Genomic DNA, 16551 nt, shown 5'->3' with positions numbered 1-16551 from the left:
TTACTGTGGGTCAGTCAATAGTAAAAATAACTTATGCAGAATATATCTTCGTGGCAATACCTGCTGTAAAGAAATCTCATCAATATCATTTGCACTTCAGACTATTTTATTATTCATTTTTTTTCTGAACAGCAACTGTAAAATCTGTGAAAGGGGCGGTAGTAGTGTGTTTCACAGATTGGGAAATGGTCCAACAGAGAAATAGATTACTTCAGACTGCAGTTATGTAGTCTGTGACTTGAGATTAGGATTCTGGCCGGAGGGCTCTCTGCCTGCCATTTACTGCTCGTGTCAGCAGGCTACACTGCTGCTAATGTGAGTATAGAGTGCCCCCCTCCCCCGTACAAGCACGGTATCATTACTCCCTGCATGCTGCCCCCCTCACCCTCAGTTTCTTAGTACCCTCAGTCTAATTATTGTTGAAATAGCCCAGTTGTCTCAAATGGTTTTACATGGTTAGGTTCATACATTAAATTTGATTGTTATATTTCTCAAGTATGGGTCTCCTACCCCTTTTTTAAAATTTCAGTTTATCTTGTTGAAGAAGTCAGTTTGGTCCTTAGCCATTTTCTGCATTTTGCTGATGACATCCTCTAATGCTGTTTAACATATATTCCTCTTGTGTATTTCCTGTAAGCTGGTAGATGCAGAGGCTTGATCCACATTCCTTGTTATGTTTGTTTTTTTTTTTTTTTTGGCAGGGGTGGAATGGGTGAGTAGGTGGGGTGGTGGTGATGTGGATTTAGGAGGCACATTCGTTCTCTCGTTCGGTGGTGGTAACGTGGCCTGGTAGGTTGAAGGGTTGTCCACAGGCAGGGTCCTTACAGTGCAGTTCCGCTGCAGCCCCTCACCTGGTGGTTTTTAGCAGCTGTCGACAGTCATTGTCTAGATCCAGCATTGCGTTAGAGGTTTAGAATAGAGTTCTAACTGCTTTCATAAATTCCTTATTTTAAAGAAATGCTCTAAAAAAGTTTAGAGAGAATCTAGATCTATTCTCTATACATATTTAAAGCTATATGGTTGTAATATACAGAATATTTTTATAATTGTACTCTGAAGATAATAAATTTTGTCAGGCTAAGTTTTGCATAAAGTTTAACTTTTTCATACCTAAACATAATTTTGTGATGTGACAAATGAATAAATATATGGGATTCTAATGAAAATTCTTGCATTTGAATTGTAATTAATAAGACTTGACTGATAGTACATTAATGCTGGCCAAAGTATGTTTTCTTTTATTTTCCATTTTGAACTCATATACTTAATACTCTTGTTTTTAAAGCAACTTCAAATTCTTAAGCATAAGATTCAGAAAACTAGATGAACTTACCATAGTTATGTGAAGTTTCAAATTTTAGGGCTGTTAAAGTTCATTTATGTCTTTGTGATGTTTAAAATGAATCAACAATTTACACATGTGTTAGTTTTCTAACATATTCTCAGGTTCTGAGGATTAGGATGCTGACGTTTGTGGGGGGAGGTCTGTTAGTTTTCTGCTACCACAGTGGTGGTACCGATCTAAAGCTTGTCCTCCTGATGCTTTGAAAGGCCAAAACTCAGTCAGAGTTTGGTATAAGGAAAGGTTTATTGATCTAGAAAGCAGCATCTGGGAAGATGGGAGGCCTAGTGGTACCTTAAATCCATATTCCTAAAATACAGAGTTCAGGCTTCTTCCTGTGAAGGGAAGGAGAAATGGGGGGTGACTGAGGACCATAGACATCTGGTTGCCAGTGGGGGGTCTGAGGAAGACCTTGAAACCTGTTTCCAGTCTGTTGACTCTAGTTGATTTGAGTCCGGTCATAAGGCTCCTGCAAATCTTCGATTAAGTCATTATTTTAAGTCATGCATTTTCCCTCATCTTCTGGAGTGGCATCCTCTGGGGGCAGTGCTGTTTCTGTAAAAACTCACGCTGAAAACAAAGCTCCTCTGATGATAGCATGTTTGTGTGCAAGAACACAGCAGGCTCGAGCAAGACGTGTGAGTGAGGCCAAGCATTCCACTCTGTTAACAGTGCGTATGCATTTTTAACTTTAAAAACACAGCCAACATTCTAGTAAATGTTTAAAATTGGTTCCTGATATGCTTATAATGAATTTTGGGCTGTGGTGGAGTATAGGAAAAAAAGTTTGAGCAGATTAGCACACCTATGCCTTTTGCATTAAGTGGATGTTAAGAGGTGGTTATTACTTGTTGTAAGTGTAGGAGTAGTAAAATGTGAGTTTTTTTTACTTTAAGAACTATTATCATGCCACCTGTCTCAGCAGGAGAAATGTAAAGATACAACAGGGCATTAAGGAAAAATTAGCTGCCAATACTTTTACAACTTTTGATACGTTAGTAAATATAGACTTTGTTGCATGAGAGGTCATGAAAATGGATAACACCTACACTGTATGGCCTTATTGCTTAACAGAAAATATGTAGACCATATTTAAAGACTTGAAGAATAGATCAAAACCTTTTATACCTATAAGAATTCAAATGATGGTTGGGTTTCATTCAAATATCATCTTTGGATAATTTTAGAGAGAAGACATTGTAACAGGCTATGTGCCTCCTCAGGAAGAAAGGATGGGAAAGGGTACTTGGGATAAGTGGAAAGATGGGGAGATTCTTACAGGATGTGAGATAAATTTTTTTTCATGCGTAAAGATAATTATTAGAAGAAACTCTAACCTGAGGATTGCCAACTATCAAATGATTTTTGACTTGCAATTATTAAATAACTATCATAATTAGACTTGCTATCTTAGTAAACTTAAGAGAAATATGTTGAAACAAAAAGCCTGGACATTTAGGGATTTTATTTTTCACTTTTTGCTCATGAGAAGAGGGAACTCAAGAGAGTAGGAAAGTTAAAGAAGAGAAAAGAGAAGAACCAGTAATCTGTCCATTGCTTGCCAGGTGAACTGGTGGGCGCAAGAACAGTTTCTTAAGGAAGATACAGTCTTATTGGGGAGACAAGGCTCAAATTCATGGCATTCAAAGAAAATGACAATTAGAAAAGCAGGTATATGAGCTTTGCTAGTCTGTAGAAGGGGAAAGGTGGTTTGAATCCTCTAATTTTAACAAGATTTGTAATGCAGATGTACCAGTGGATTGTAGCACAACTTCTTGCTGCTATAGAAATGAACTCTTTCCTGTCACTTCCATTTTTGGAGTAGTGTATTGTTACTAGATTTTATAGAAGTTATTTTGAGACTAGGAAATTACTATGTTATATACCTTTATATGTATATATGCATATGAGACATTTATTGAAGAAGATACAAAAAACATTGTACACAGGACAATGATGCCTCAAGTCCCCTTCAAAGTAGGCACCTTGGGACCTCACACAGTTCTCCCAATTGCCATCAGCTACCCTGGCGTATTTTCCTGAATCTCATTGACAGTCTGAAATGTCTTCCCTTTGAAAGGTGATTTTACTTTTGGGGAAAGCCAGAAGTTGCGGGGCAGCAAATCTGGGCTGAAGGAGGGCTGAATCACCTGGGTGATTTGTTGTTTCACCAAAAAGATGCATGAAATGTGATGCATGAGTGGGCATGTTGTGATGAAGCTGCCAATCACGAGTTGCCCATAACTGCAGCCTTCTGAATCATTCAGATAGTTTTTGTGGAGGAATGTTCAAGCTTATCACAAAATTTGATGCAGATTTATTGCTCTACTCAGTCATTTTGGATGTAATGACCCCACGGTACACATGCTCACTCACTGGCATCTATTTCCCCCACTGACTAGTACAGTGATGCCATCATTGTTCACGCAGGCACATTCTAGTCTGTTCGCTTTGGCCATCAGGTTACATTGATGTTGCACAAACCGTTCTTGTTACAGTAACAATGGCTAGACTTTTTCCAGACAGACCTGGTATCCATTTTACCTAAACTGTACACTTACATTAAAGACTATAAAAGTGAATTTGAGGTTTGAATACTATAAGCTTCCTCCACTTCGTGGCATTTTTATAAATATTACAGCTGTTAGTGTTATAAACCCAGTAATGCATTATTGTAGTTACTAATTTACCATCTCTTTCCTAGCCCATTATAGCTTTGCTCCCATGAACCTCTTCTGTTATTGTTAAACATATTACATACATGTAAACATGCTACATTTATATGTAAGTCCATCAATACTTTATATACCTATATCTTATGTTATACAATTTCTTTTAAAAAAGTATGAATAGCGTTCCTTGTAGGGAAGTAATTATCATTACAGGTCTTTTTGTTGGTGTTCATGTGGACTTGAATTACTGCCTGAGGTCACTTGATTTCAGCCTGCACAACCTCCTTTAGAATTTCTTGTAAGATGTACCTGCTAGCAAAAAATTGTCAGGTGCTTGGTTTTTTTTTCTTTCAGTCTTGGGATGTCTTTATTTCCCATTTAACTTGAAAGCTTTGGTAGGTTTAGTATTCTTGGTTGACAGTTTTTTTCTCTGAGTACTTTGAATATTTTACCCCACTTTTTGCTGCCATTGTTTCTGCTAGGAAGTCAGTCGTCTTATTTGTGGTCTCCTATAAATGAATCACCCTTTTTCTCTTGTTTTAAAGGCTTACTGTTTGTTTCTGATGTTCAGCATTTTTATTATCATGTGTCTGTGGGTCTTTTTGTTCTTATCACATGTATTAAATTCTGACTTATGTTAAATACCTATACCTTTCAGTTGGAAGTATTTTTGTTTTGACATTTTAGTTATAGTGTACTATATTAATTTTGTAAGTTGGAATGATTATATGCAGATTTGTTATGTCTCAACTGAGAATATATTACAAACATTTTCATAGAAGACAGTCATACAAAAATTGGAAGCAAACTAAAAGGAATTCAAACTAAATAGTATAAGTTCCTTTCATGAGTTGTATATTGTTGTGCCTATAGATTAGTTTCACTGTACAGTTCTACCTTGGACAACACAGGTTTGAATTGTGCTGTTCCACTTATACACAATTTTTTTTCAATAAAAACACAGGCATTTCTCCCTATTCCCAGCTTTTGCATCTGAGAGTTCTACCAGTTGTGGATTAAAAACAGTATTTTCAGTCTGTGGTTGGGAATCTGTGGGGTGGAGAGCCGACTGTGCATTGTTCTGTGCCACTTCATGTAGGTGGCGAGAGCATGCATGGATTTTGGTATCCAGCCTGGGTCCTGAAACCAATTTCCTGTGGATACTGAGGGATGACTGCACTCACGGTTTTGGGAGTCAAAAGTTGCATATGGGTTTTATCTGTGTGAGGGGGATTCAGCACTTCTAAATCCCCACATTGTTCAAGGGTCAACCGTATATTTTTTCTACAAACAAAATTGTTCACTGCTAGCTCTTTAAAAAGGTAGTCGCTATGAGGTTGTTCAGCTGCGTGGAGATTTTAGGATGGTGTACTAGTTTCTTAAGGCTTCTGGAACAAGTACTACAAACTAGGTGGCTCAGAACAAGGGAAGTTTATTGTCGTACAGTCCTGGAGTTCAGAAGCCCAAATTCAAGGTGTTGGCAGGGTTATGCTCTCTCAGAAGGTCTGTTCTAGAGAAAGATCTGTTCTAGGCCTCTCCCAGCTTCTGATAGCCTCAGGTGTGCATTGGCTTGTAGATGGCTGTCTTTCCTTGTCTCTTTTTATAATGTATTTCCTCTGTGTCTAAATTATTCCTTTTATAAGGACACCATTCATTGCATTAGGTTCATCTTAATGTCCACATTTTAACTCGATTACTTCTGTGAAGACCCTATTTCTAAATAAGGTCCCATTCTGAGCTACTGAGTTAAGACTTCAGTAAACCTTTTTGGGGGCAGAAGGGGACACAGCTTAACCCATACCAGTTGGGTTAAAGGAATATTGCCATCTTAAGTCCTTTCAGAAACAAGGTAGGGACTTAAGGTACTGTACTTTTTTAAGGGGGATAGCAATTGGTTAGTTTAAGTATCTTTTTAACTAGATCAAATAACCTCTAACCTCACTGTAAGTCAGTATTGGAGCTCCACAGTGATGGAACTTAACACTTAATTTTGTATTAATTATTAATGGCTGATGTTTTCTGGAATTGGATGTAGTTTACAACTAAATGCTTGATCCCTCCACTGCTTCCCCTGCCCTTTGTAACTGCTTAGTCCTTTTACCTTCCACCCCCCAGCCTTTTACAACTATGTAAATTTTTTTTACTTACATGAATACATAATAAGAAATTTTATTTATTTACTGATTATAAAAGGAATACATGTTTGTGATGGACAGAAACGTGTAAAAAAATACTAGAAGTCAACTGTAATGTGTTAATTACTAGTAATGACTAACATATTTGTGTATTGTTATCTTGGTCTTTAGAATACATAGCAAACATGATTTTTAAAACAAAATGTGGATTATTAAATATCCTTTGAACTGTTCTATAGGTAATTGAATTGTTAATGCTGGTACTTTCAAATAAGATTTTTTCTCTCCTATCTCCTTCAATTTTGTAACCTCTTAGAGACCAACTTATTTTCATTGTTTCTCATTTTCTCTATTGACAGCAAAAGTTTGGTGTCATAGATTGTTTATAGAGTTTTGGATTTAAAAGGGATCTTAGGACAACGGGCCCTTTATAGTGATAAGTACTGTGGGTGAACTTAATGACATCATGATATTTCACAGTGAAAAACAGATTCTAAGTGAATTGCTTCAACATAGTAATTAGATTGAAGTTATGGGGAACCTGTGTAGGTTAGTTGTTTGGAGCTCATTCATTTTCCCATAAATTCAGTTCCTTAGCCAAAAGGACAAGATATATTTCAACACTGGTGGTTATAGTAGTTCAGTACCATTATGTTAAATAGTTCATCCATAGGGACTACTGTCACTGTATGGAGAAAAATGTGGCTCAGAGTTTTATGGTTTTTTGACACCTATTATTTTTCAAGAAGGAAACTCACTGGGAAATATCTTATGCTTTTATAGCTATTTGAGGAGACCCCAGTATTTGGGGAGGAATAGAGAGGGGTGTAGTGAAGAGTGGGAGCTCTGCACTTGACAGAGATCTGTGTTGAGGTTTCCTCACTGCCATTTATTAGTTACAGTTGTGGGCAAATTGCCTTCAGCCCTTGAGTTCATTCTGTCTATAATATGGGCCAAAAATGGTATTTGTGACAATGAGCTGGCACTATATGCCTGGCATTATTCTGATCTCTTACACATACTAACTCACTTAGTTTCCACAACAACTCTGGGAAGTTGGAACTGTTGTTATCTTTTATGGATAAGAAAACAGAGGCACAAATAACTGAAGGAATTTTCCCCACATCATATAGTAATGAAGCTGGCAGAATGGGGATTCAGGTCCCTGAAATTTGGATCCAGTGTGTTGGTTTATAACTTTCATACTCAGCTGCTTGTCTAAAAATACTGCGTTAATGGGTTGCTAGGAGGAGTAAATAAGAGAGTGCATGTCAGGTGTCCAGTTCAGTAAATGTTAAGTCCCTTCTTCAACTCTTTAAGTGTCTGCTAATCACAGTATGAATTCCTTAAATCAGTGAAATAAGTTTCAGTAACATAGTACCTCTCTTGATTTGTCTGCATATTCTCTTCTTACTGCGCGTGAAAATCCCCAGTCAAAATTTAAGACAGTTTTAGTGTGAATGGAAAGGGGAGTGAAGCACACTGGGAACCGTCTGACCAGCACTAGATGGTTCCATTCAAAGATGGAGTGTCAGGGACCGGAAACCCCTGACATGTGCACATCTCCTCTCTGGGGATTAAGAGCCTTCTCTTTGTTGTCTTGACTTACACTTATCTCTTCATTTAGCTTCCAATGAACAAATTTAACCTTTAGGTTAAAAGTGGTAGACATTTGATGAAGGAATTGAATTTTAAGGAATGAGTGAGTAGGCAGACCCTGATGGATCATCTGAAAATAAGGACATACTTCTACCTAAGAACTCCCTCTTCTCACCCAAGAAAAATATTGGTAATTTTTAAGTATCATCGGATATTTAGGCAGTATTCCAGGTTCCCAATTAAAAGGGTCTTTTATAGTCTTTAGTTTTTTTTTAGAGATTTTATTTATTTTTTAGAGAGGGGAAAGGAGGGAGAAAGAGGCAGTAATATCAATGTGTGGTTGCCTCTTTCACACCACCTCCCACAGGGGACCTGGCTCACAACCCAGGCATGTACCCTGACTGGGAATCGAACTGGCAACCTTTTGACTCACAGGCAGGCACTCAGCCACTGAGCCACACCAGTCAGGGCTGGTTTTTTTGTTTGTTTTTTTTTTTTGAACAACAGTCCAAAGTTCATGCTGTATAGTTAATTGGTGTTATATCTGTGTAGTCTTTTTAAATCTTTCAGGTTTCCTCCCTCCCTGCTCCACCCTCACCCCCAACATTGACATTTTGAACAGACAAGACAGGTTTCTCAATATAATGAATCTTTCTGGATTTGTCTGGCCATTTCTTTGTGGTATCTCTTAATTGCTCCTCTATACCTTGTGTTTACTATAGAGTAGAAATTAAGCCTTAAAGTTTGATTTGAGAGGTTCAACACTTTCTGACAAGAGTCCTCATAAGTGATGCTGCAGACTTCATGTTGTAGCATGTCATGTGGAACATGGTGACCGGTGTGTCACTGCTAGTGATGCTGAGTTGTAGCTCAGTTAAAGTGGAAACCACCAGATCTCTTCATTTTAAGTGAAATGTTTTACTTTCTAGTTACCAAGATATCTGAGGAGTTTGGAGCTTTGCCCATGTCCTCCTGTTCCCCGTGTTCTGTATCACCATTGATGATGAGGGCAATTTGGAATGATTTCTTTGGGTTTTTCAAAAAAAGACAATATTTTTTGAATTCTGTTATTCCTTCCATGTTTACTAGTAGGCATTCCTCCATAAAGAAATTCTCTTCTTAGCTAGAGTTGAAATACAGTTCCTTCTAAAGAGGCAGAGTAAATGAGTCTTTAATGATCAGTTTTCAGAAACAGGATTCAGTCTGACACTTGACACAATGCTGTGAATGAGCCTTTACTCTCTTTTCCTCTTTTGAGCATCACAATATTTTTATTTATTGTTTTATAATCAGTTACAGTTGGTTTGATAATTACAGTCATTCTTTTCAGTGTTCAAATTATCCTAGATTTTTGCCACTGAGAGCCCCTTACTGGTTGCTGTGACTTTTTTAATAATTTTAAATTTTCAGAGAAGTTATAAGGATGGTACAGGTAACTTCTAAATATTCTTTACTCAAATTCATCAGTTGTTTACATGTTGCTGAAATTGCTTGGCAAATGTTCAGTGATTTTATTTGAGCCATTTGAGGATAAGTTGGAGAATTGGGTCACTTTACTCTTAAATTCTTCAATGTACATTTCCCAAGAACAAGGATATTCTCTTTTATAAATGTAGTAAAAAGAAAAAAATTAATACTGTTACCTAGACCATTTTCCATGTTTAAGATTTAGTCAGTTATCCCTATAATGTCCAAAATAAAATGAAAAGTTATTATGCGATGTAGTTGTCATTTTTTAGTGTGCTTTTAATAATAGTACTTCAGCATTTCCTTGTCTTTATTGATGTGGTACTAGCCAATTATTTTGTATACTGTGTCTCAATTTGTGTTTGGCTGATACTTCTTTAAGATTAGACTTAGGTTATGCATTCTTTTTAGCAGGAGTACCACAGCAGTGATGTGCTCTATTCAGGAGGAATGTGATGGTCCTTACTTGTTGTTCTACTATTGGTGGTGTTAACTTTTATCATTTGGTAATGGCTTTTCACCAAGTTTCTGCACTGTCAAGTTACTGTGCTTTACTTTGTAATTAATTTGGGGAGTAGTATTTTTGATACTAAGTAAATACACTGCTCGTCACCAAATTGCACTAGTTTTAGGACTGTCATTCCTTCTATTTGTATTTGTTGGCATTCTACTGCAACAAAGAAGTTTCCCTCCTTTATTTGTCCATGTATTTATTTATAGCAGTGCAGACCTTTATTTTGTTCAATAGATAATGCTCCATTGTTATCACTATTAATTTTCATGCTCAAGTCCTTGCCTTGGCCAGTAGACTTCAGGCTTGCTCCTCTTTCCCTTTGTCACGTCTTCACCATTACGTTCTAAAATAAGGTATTCTAGATTCATCTTGTATTTTCTTCTACACAACCCTGCAGCCAGCCATTTCTCTAAAGTGTCATGGTTCCTTTTAGTGGAGAATGGTATTTAGAAACCAAGGTATAAACTCTAGGTATGCTCAGTGCTACTGGGGTGTCATGGTTTGAGGTTCTTTTAGTGGACATAGCAAGGAAATTGTTTAAAAAATAATTCACATTGATAATTTCCAATCACATTTAATATTAGAATTTTTATTTTCTTCTTTGAACCTGAACGTCTTCCATTTTAATTCAAATAGCTACAGAAGGCCTTAGAGAAATTCTTTTGTGGTATTTTTTGAAGTTCAGTAGTAATCTAGTATTAGGAGGTTGTTTTGGTTGCAAAGTCATTGTTATCTGACTTGAAAATAATTGTGAAATCTGTTGATTTCTTGTGAGAGCAAATGAACAATTTGCAATTAAAAATTTTTACATTTCAAATTAAAATCTTTTAAAATGACTTTTTATATCTAGATATTAATTTATTTGTATATGAAGATTAGCATTAATCAAATTTCCAGTCTTTTAAGGATTCAAAGTGCTAATTTTGTTGTCTGTAAAATTAAGATACAATCTGAAAGGGTTGTTTTGAAATTAAAATAGATCATTATGTAAAGTACCTGGTATAGTCTTTGGCCCTTCATAGATATGTAATAAATGGTACTTATTATATTGTTATTGTGCTCTATTTTGTCTATACAGACGTAATAAGCATTAAAAATTATTTGGTTAATAGTGCTTGTTGATGTAGATCTAGGCTTTCATATTCTAAACTTGACTTCCTGTGCTTTCATAATTATATTGACTTACTTAACATATAAGTGAAAACTTAAATGAATTTTCAGGCTGACTACACCTATGTAACCAGCTTCAAATTAAGAAACAATATCATCAGCACTTCTGAAGCCTCCCTCATGTTCCCTTCCAGTCACTGCCCACTGTCTTCACTTTTAAGGGACAGTATGTGAATTTTTCTACTTCTCTGCCCCATGCAAAACATAAAAGAACTACTCTGTTTTTGAGATTAGAATTGTATTAGTTGAGAAACTTTAAATGGGCTTTGTAAATAGCTTTTTTCATTGCATATTGTGATTTTTAATGCATGTACACTAACAATATATTTGCAAATAGGAAGTAATTTGTATTTGACATTATCACAGGGTAATCAGTAAGTAGTGTGAGAACAACAAAGGCAGAATCTCGATTTCCTTTTCCGTAGGGATGAGCTGAGTTTGTATTCCATATCCTTAGCAGAGCACCTAGTACACATAAACCACAGAAGAAAATGTTTTTAAAATACAGGGTGCGGCCTGGCTGGTGTAGCCCAGTAGATTGAGCGCAGGCTGCGAACCAAAGGATCGCTGGTTCGATTCCCAGTCAGGGCACATGCCTGGGTTGCAGGCCAGGTCCCCAATGGGGGACGCATGAGAGGCAACCACACATTGATGTTTCTCTCCCTCTCTCCTTCCCTTCTCTCTCTCAAAATATAAATAAATAGAATCTTAAAAAAAAAAATACCAGGTGGGGGAAAGTAGGTTTACAGTTGTGAGTACATGAAATGGTTTGTTCTTGTATTATTATTTATTAATTGCTGTATTATTTTCCATACGAACAATCATAAACCTACTTTTACCCCACCCTGTAAATGCGTGAATCAATATAAGGAAGTACTTCCATATATGACTTCACCTGCATTTGTTTGTATCCTACCTGTAGAATAATTTAAGGTGGTACTTGCATGTATGAAGTTGCTATAGGAGAGTTCTGTCTTTCTAAAGAAACTTCAAGTGTTACCAGTTTATATGAGTGACTATTTTCAAAACAGTTTTTGTACAAGTGTGTAGCATAAGCTGTAGGAAACTTCTCATAGTTGCAGGAATGTAGGGTATGTCAACATTATAGGAAGTAATAACCTGCCATTCAGATGGGGAGGGTAAGCAAGCTCTGTTAAGTGTTTGCAGCTTCAATATTGTATTCAATCTGTATACTGAACTTCTTTGTCACAGAAATAATCAATTTGGGAAGAGTTGAGCAGAATGTTAACTGTAATGATTAGAGTGACATAGGAAGTATATGCAGTCGGAGCAGACTGAAAAGAATTAAGATAATCTTGCCTGGAAAGATAATGATTGAAATATAGAAGGTGAATGTAGGGTGAAATGATCCTCCATTGTCTCCATTGTCTGAACTGGAACCCTTTGGGAGTGAAAAGTGTCATGATAACTGGCCACACTCTAGACAGACTGGATCATTTGATCTCCTGACAGGTGAATATGGATTCTCTGCCATATTCTGGAGTTCTAGAATTAGTATTTCTTTAAGCTCAAAAGAAGTAATAACATACAAGTGCACAACTACAGCAATAAATAGTACACACAACATGGTAAATCAGGAGCTTTCTAATTGAAGATATGAGGGAAAGTTGTATTAATTTCCTAGGCTAAGAAACAAATTGTCACAGATGTCACAACATAAGTTGACACATTTATGACATAATAGCTTCTGTGGGTAAGTCATGTGCTCTGCAAGGCTGCAGCCCATGTGTTGGTCAGAGCTCGGTTCTCATGTGGAGTCTTAGTTGGCAATGGATCTTTTGCCAGGCTCACTAAGGCTGTTGCAGAATTTGTTGTAAGACTGAGTGAGGGGTAAAAGCTGCCTGCCCTCAGCTCCAAGGGATTGGCCATGTGGTCCTCACACAGTATGGCATCTTGCTTCTTCAAAGCCAGAGTCAGACAGAGTAATATAGAGTCTTCTGTAATATACCACAATCACAGAAGTGACATCCCATCATCTTTATCATAGTCTGTTGGTTAGAAGCAGGTCATGGGTCCTGCCCACATGCAAGGAGAACACTTGTAATTTCTGTCCACCACAGTGATGCATTTATGGTGACTTCTTAGTGAGACTGAGGTTTAGTGTTTGTCTTGTGTAGTATCTTACTTGTAATTATTTTATTTGACGGGACATCTCTTTTGGAACTAATGCAATTATTATCCAGATCACTTATTTGGCAGTTAATCACATATTTTATTTTTTTAACCAAGCCTGATCTTTTTTATTATAGAAAAATGTAAATGTATTGAAATGGAAAGCATAGTATTTTATGTACTAGCTACAGCAAAAAAGCATCTGTGGACCAAATCTTGTGTCTTTTTCACTCTTACCTACTTTAAACCTTTCTGTATTATTTTGAGGAAAATTCTAGGCACTATTTTATTATATAAGTATTGTGTTATTTGACTATATGTGTTTGATCTAGGTCCACATCTTTTATATTGTGTAGTACATATATTTTGTTCTCGTGGTGCTTAGTGGGTAGTCAGTACGTATTTGGAAAACTACCCGTATGTATACACATAGAAATTAGTTCTATGTTCTCTAGTTTGAATTGACACTATAAACTAACCTTAGGATAAGCTATTTATCTACTTTATTCTCTCCATTGAAGAAAAATTTTACCTTATTAAACTACCCAAAGGGTCTTTTTTAAGGTCTGTTTTGTTTTAGTTTTGCATATGACTTGGGCTCAGGAGCCTTACATGTTTTTGTGCTTCTGAAACAAGTCATAGTCTTTTGAAATGAAGGCAATAGGACAAGTAGAACATGGAAAACAATTTGCTTTATTACAGTCCCCCTAACTCTCACACCCTCAGCAGTGGGGGCAGAAAATTAGGGCTCTGCATAAAACAGTGTTCTTTCAGCAGGAATCATTTCAGCATCCTCCAGCGGTGGAGAACTTGACCACTCTTCTGATTGCTTTCTCACAGTTGGCCTGTGTTGGGGAAAAGGTCCTTAGACAACAATTCAGTAATAACTCAGGCCTCCAGCCAGGAGAGTTGGGGGTGAAAGGGACTTGTTGCTGCCTCGGTTCTAAGGCAGCACGAGCCCTATGAAAGCAGAGTTCCTATGTTTTGGGATGAGATATAGTCTTACCCAACTTGGAAGTGAAGAAAAGCATGTTTTCCTCTGTGTGTGTGTGTGTGTGTGTGTGTGTGTAAATAACAGATATCTAGTGATTTATATATTTCATAGACCTTAATATTTAAGTGTTTGAATTATGAATGTTTGGAGATTCACATGCTGTAGTAAAGGGTTATTTGTATTTAATTTGTAAATTTTGTTACACATAGAGATTTGAGATTAAAAATCATAAATGTTTTCATTTATAATGCTATTTTATTAATCTAATTGTTCATAGATATCTTTCATATCAGTGTTTTTCCTCTCTAGTTATTTTGTGACATCAGTACAGTTTGTCAGAGCATGTCATCAGTATTTCATTTCAGTGTCTCCCTGTGTGCAGCCCTTGAACGTGCATTTTTTAAAGTATTTTTCATTTTAATTGTTGCAGTACGATTTTCTGTCTTTTACTCCCATCCCAACCCACCCACCCAACCCTCCCCTCCGAACATGCATTCTTGATGCAGCAGGGATGCTGTGGCTTGGGGGAGCAGTTCTGTTTCTACACTACTGACAGTTTTTGCTCACTTACTTGCTGATATCCCAACATAATATACCACCAATTGCTGACCTATTCTTTCCTTTATAAAAGTGATTTTTAAAATTTATGGATTTTAGAGGGGGGGTGGAGAAACATTGATTTGTTCTTCCACTTATTTATGCATTCATTGGTTGATTTCTTGTATGTGCCCTGACTGGGAATCAAACATGCAACCTTGGCCTATTCGGATAGTGCTCTAACCAACTGAGCTGCCTGGCCAGAGCTTATAAAAGTGATTTTAAAGGTTTCATTTATTATCACATCCATCATGGACAATAATGAGATATTTCAGGTGCATGGACTTCTCTGATAACCCTTTGTTGTTCAAAATGAGGTAATTGTGAGATTATTTTTTGTAACCTGAGAAACTTTAGGGGACTTGAATGGAAAGTAACTTCTTTTCTGAGAAATTTGGATGAAAGTTCACCCTGTTTGTGAATGTAGATATACATATTCTGACCTTGAACTCATTGAACTCTTTTCCCACTGTCTGATTGAATAAAGAGGGCCTATTCTTTCCCTTTTTCTGAGTTAGCCTTCAGAATGTAATAGAGGATGAGCATAGATGGTAAGCCAAAGGTGATAAATTTTAGAAATCATACTGCTTTTGATCAGAACACTTCTGTATGTTGTGTCTCCCCAAGTTCTATCCTGTGGGTCTTTTGTAACCCTGTGAAGAGAGCTTTTTCAGTCTTTTTCATTTTTAGTGTGGTGACACATTTCAGTGTTAATACATGATTAGTAGTTATTTTTTGGAAATTACAATACAACTTTAAAATTTTCTAAAATAGATCATTGATTTGTAAATTTTGTTCCCATTTCTACATGTAATACTTAAGAGAACATTACTGGAGGTTATTACTTAGAATAGTGGTCTGAATGATGCTGGCTTTGGTTTGGGCTGAGTTTATGATGAGATTGATGTAGTATCAGAGATAGTCCTTCCAATATTGTAGATGTTTATTAGCAAAACTTTCTATATGATTTAGACAGTACTTACACTCTGGATTGAGTAGACTACTTTGAATATATTTGTTAAAATAAAAAGTCTTACTTTGTAAGAAATATTTTGTAAGGAACCTCAGACCAGTCTGAACACATGCATATCCACTTCTAAAGTTTCTGTGGAAATAACAAAAATGTGTCTCTGGGAGTGGTAAATGTCCGATTGATTAAACTGTAATAGAGCCCTGACTGGGGTGGTGCTGTTGGTTGGGTGTTGTCACACAAAGCGAAAGGTCACTGGCTTGATTCCTGGTCAGGGCACATGCTTGGGTTGCGGCTCGGTCAAGTAGAAGAAGCAACGAACTAAATGTTTCTCTCGCACATTGATGTTTCTCTCCTCTTTCTCCTTTCCCCTCTCTCTAAAAATAAATAAACATTAGAAAGAAAACTATAATAGAACTAGAGAATAACTGATGCTTACCAACAGATCAGATGGTTTTGAGGAATTCCTAGAAAAGTAGAAATTAGGATTAAAGAGGCAGCAGTGAGTAGGAAAAGCTACAGCAGGAAGTAGAACAACCACTTAACAGAACAACCTGGCATGGAAGCCTGAGTTTGCATTCTGCTGTTGGTTGTTGGAGTGTGGCTGTGACGCGGTCACTATGGTAATCAGAGAAGGGGAGTCTTCTCTGTTTTCCTGTTTTAACAGAATAATGGGCCTGCCTGGTTTTACCTTTAGGATGAAGCCAGGGACCTAGTCTTTGCTAACACTGGGGAGCTTTCAGGGATTTCTGGCCACATGCAAGCCCAGGATGGGTATGAATTCTGTCCAACACAAAATCATGAATTTACTTAAAACATTATGAGATTTTTTTTTGTGATTATGTGTTACAATGTATTTAATGCCCAGGACAACCCTTTTTCCGTTGTGACCCAGAGACACCAAAAAGTTGGACACCCCTGGTAGGGCTTCAGAGTGGAGAGAGCAGAGGTTGTGGTG

At 36.9% G+C, this 16551-nt stretch overlaps 1 protein-coding gene across 3 annotated transcripts in view; it reads left to right on the top strand.

The window, feature by feature from the left end:
• The window catches only part of USP12 (ubiquitin specific peptidase 12), a 95426-nt gene that overhangs the window by 14486 nt on the left and 64389 nt on the right, over positions 1 to 16551 (top strand). The window lies entirely within an intron of this gene.

The sequence above is a fragment of the Phyllostomus discolor genome, chromosome 2 (assembly GCF_004126475.2).
Source record: "Phyllostomus discolor isolate MPI-MPIP mPhyDis1 chromosome 2, mPhyDis1.pri.v3, whole genome shotgun sequence".
In the NCBI taxonomy this organism is placed as follows: Eukaryota; Metazoa; Chordata; class Mammalia; order Chiroptera; family Phyllostomidae; genus Phyllostomus; species Phyllostomus discolor.
The sequence above is the reverse complement of the archived record's forward strand: the minus strand, read 5'-3'. Positions and strand labels throughout refer to the sequence as shown.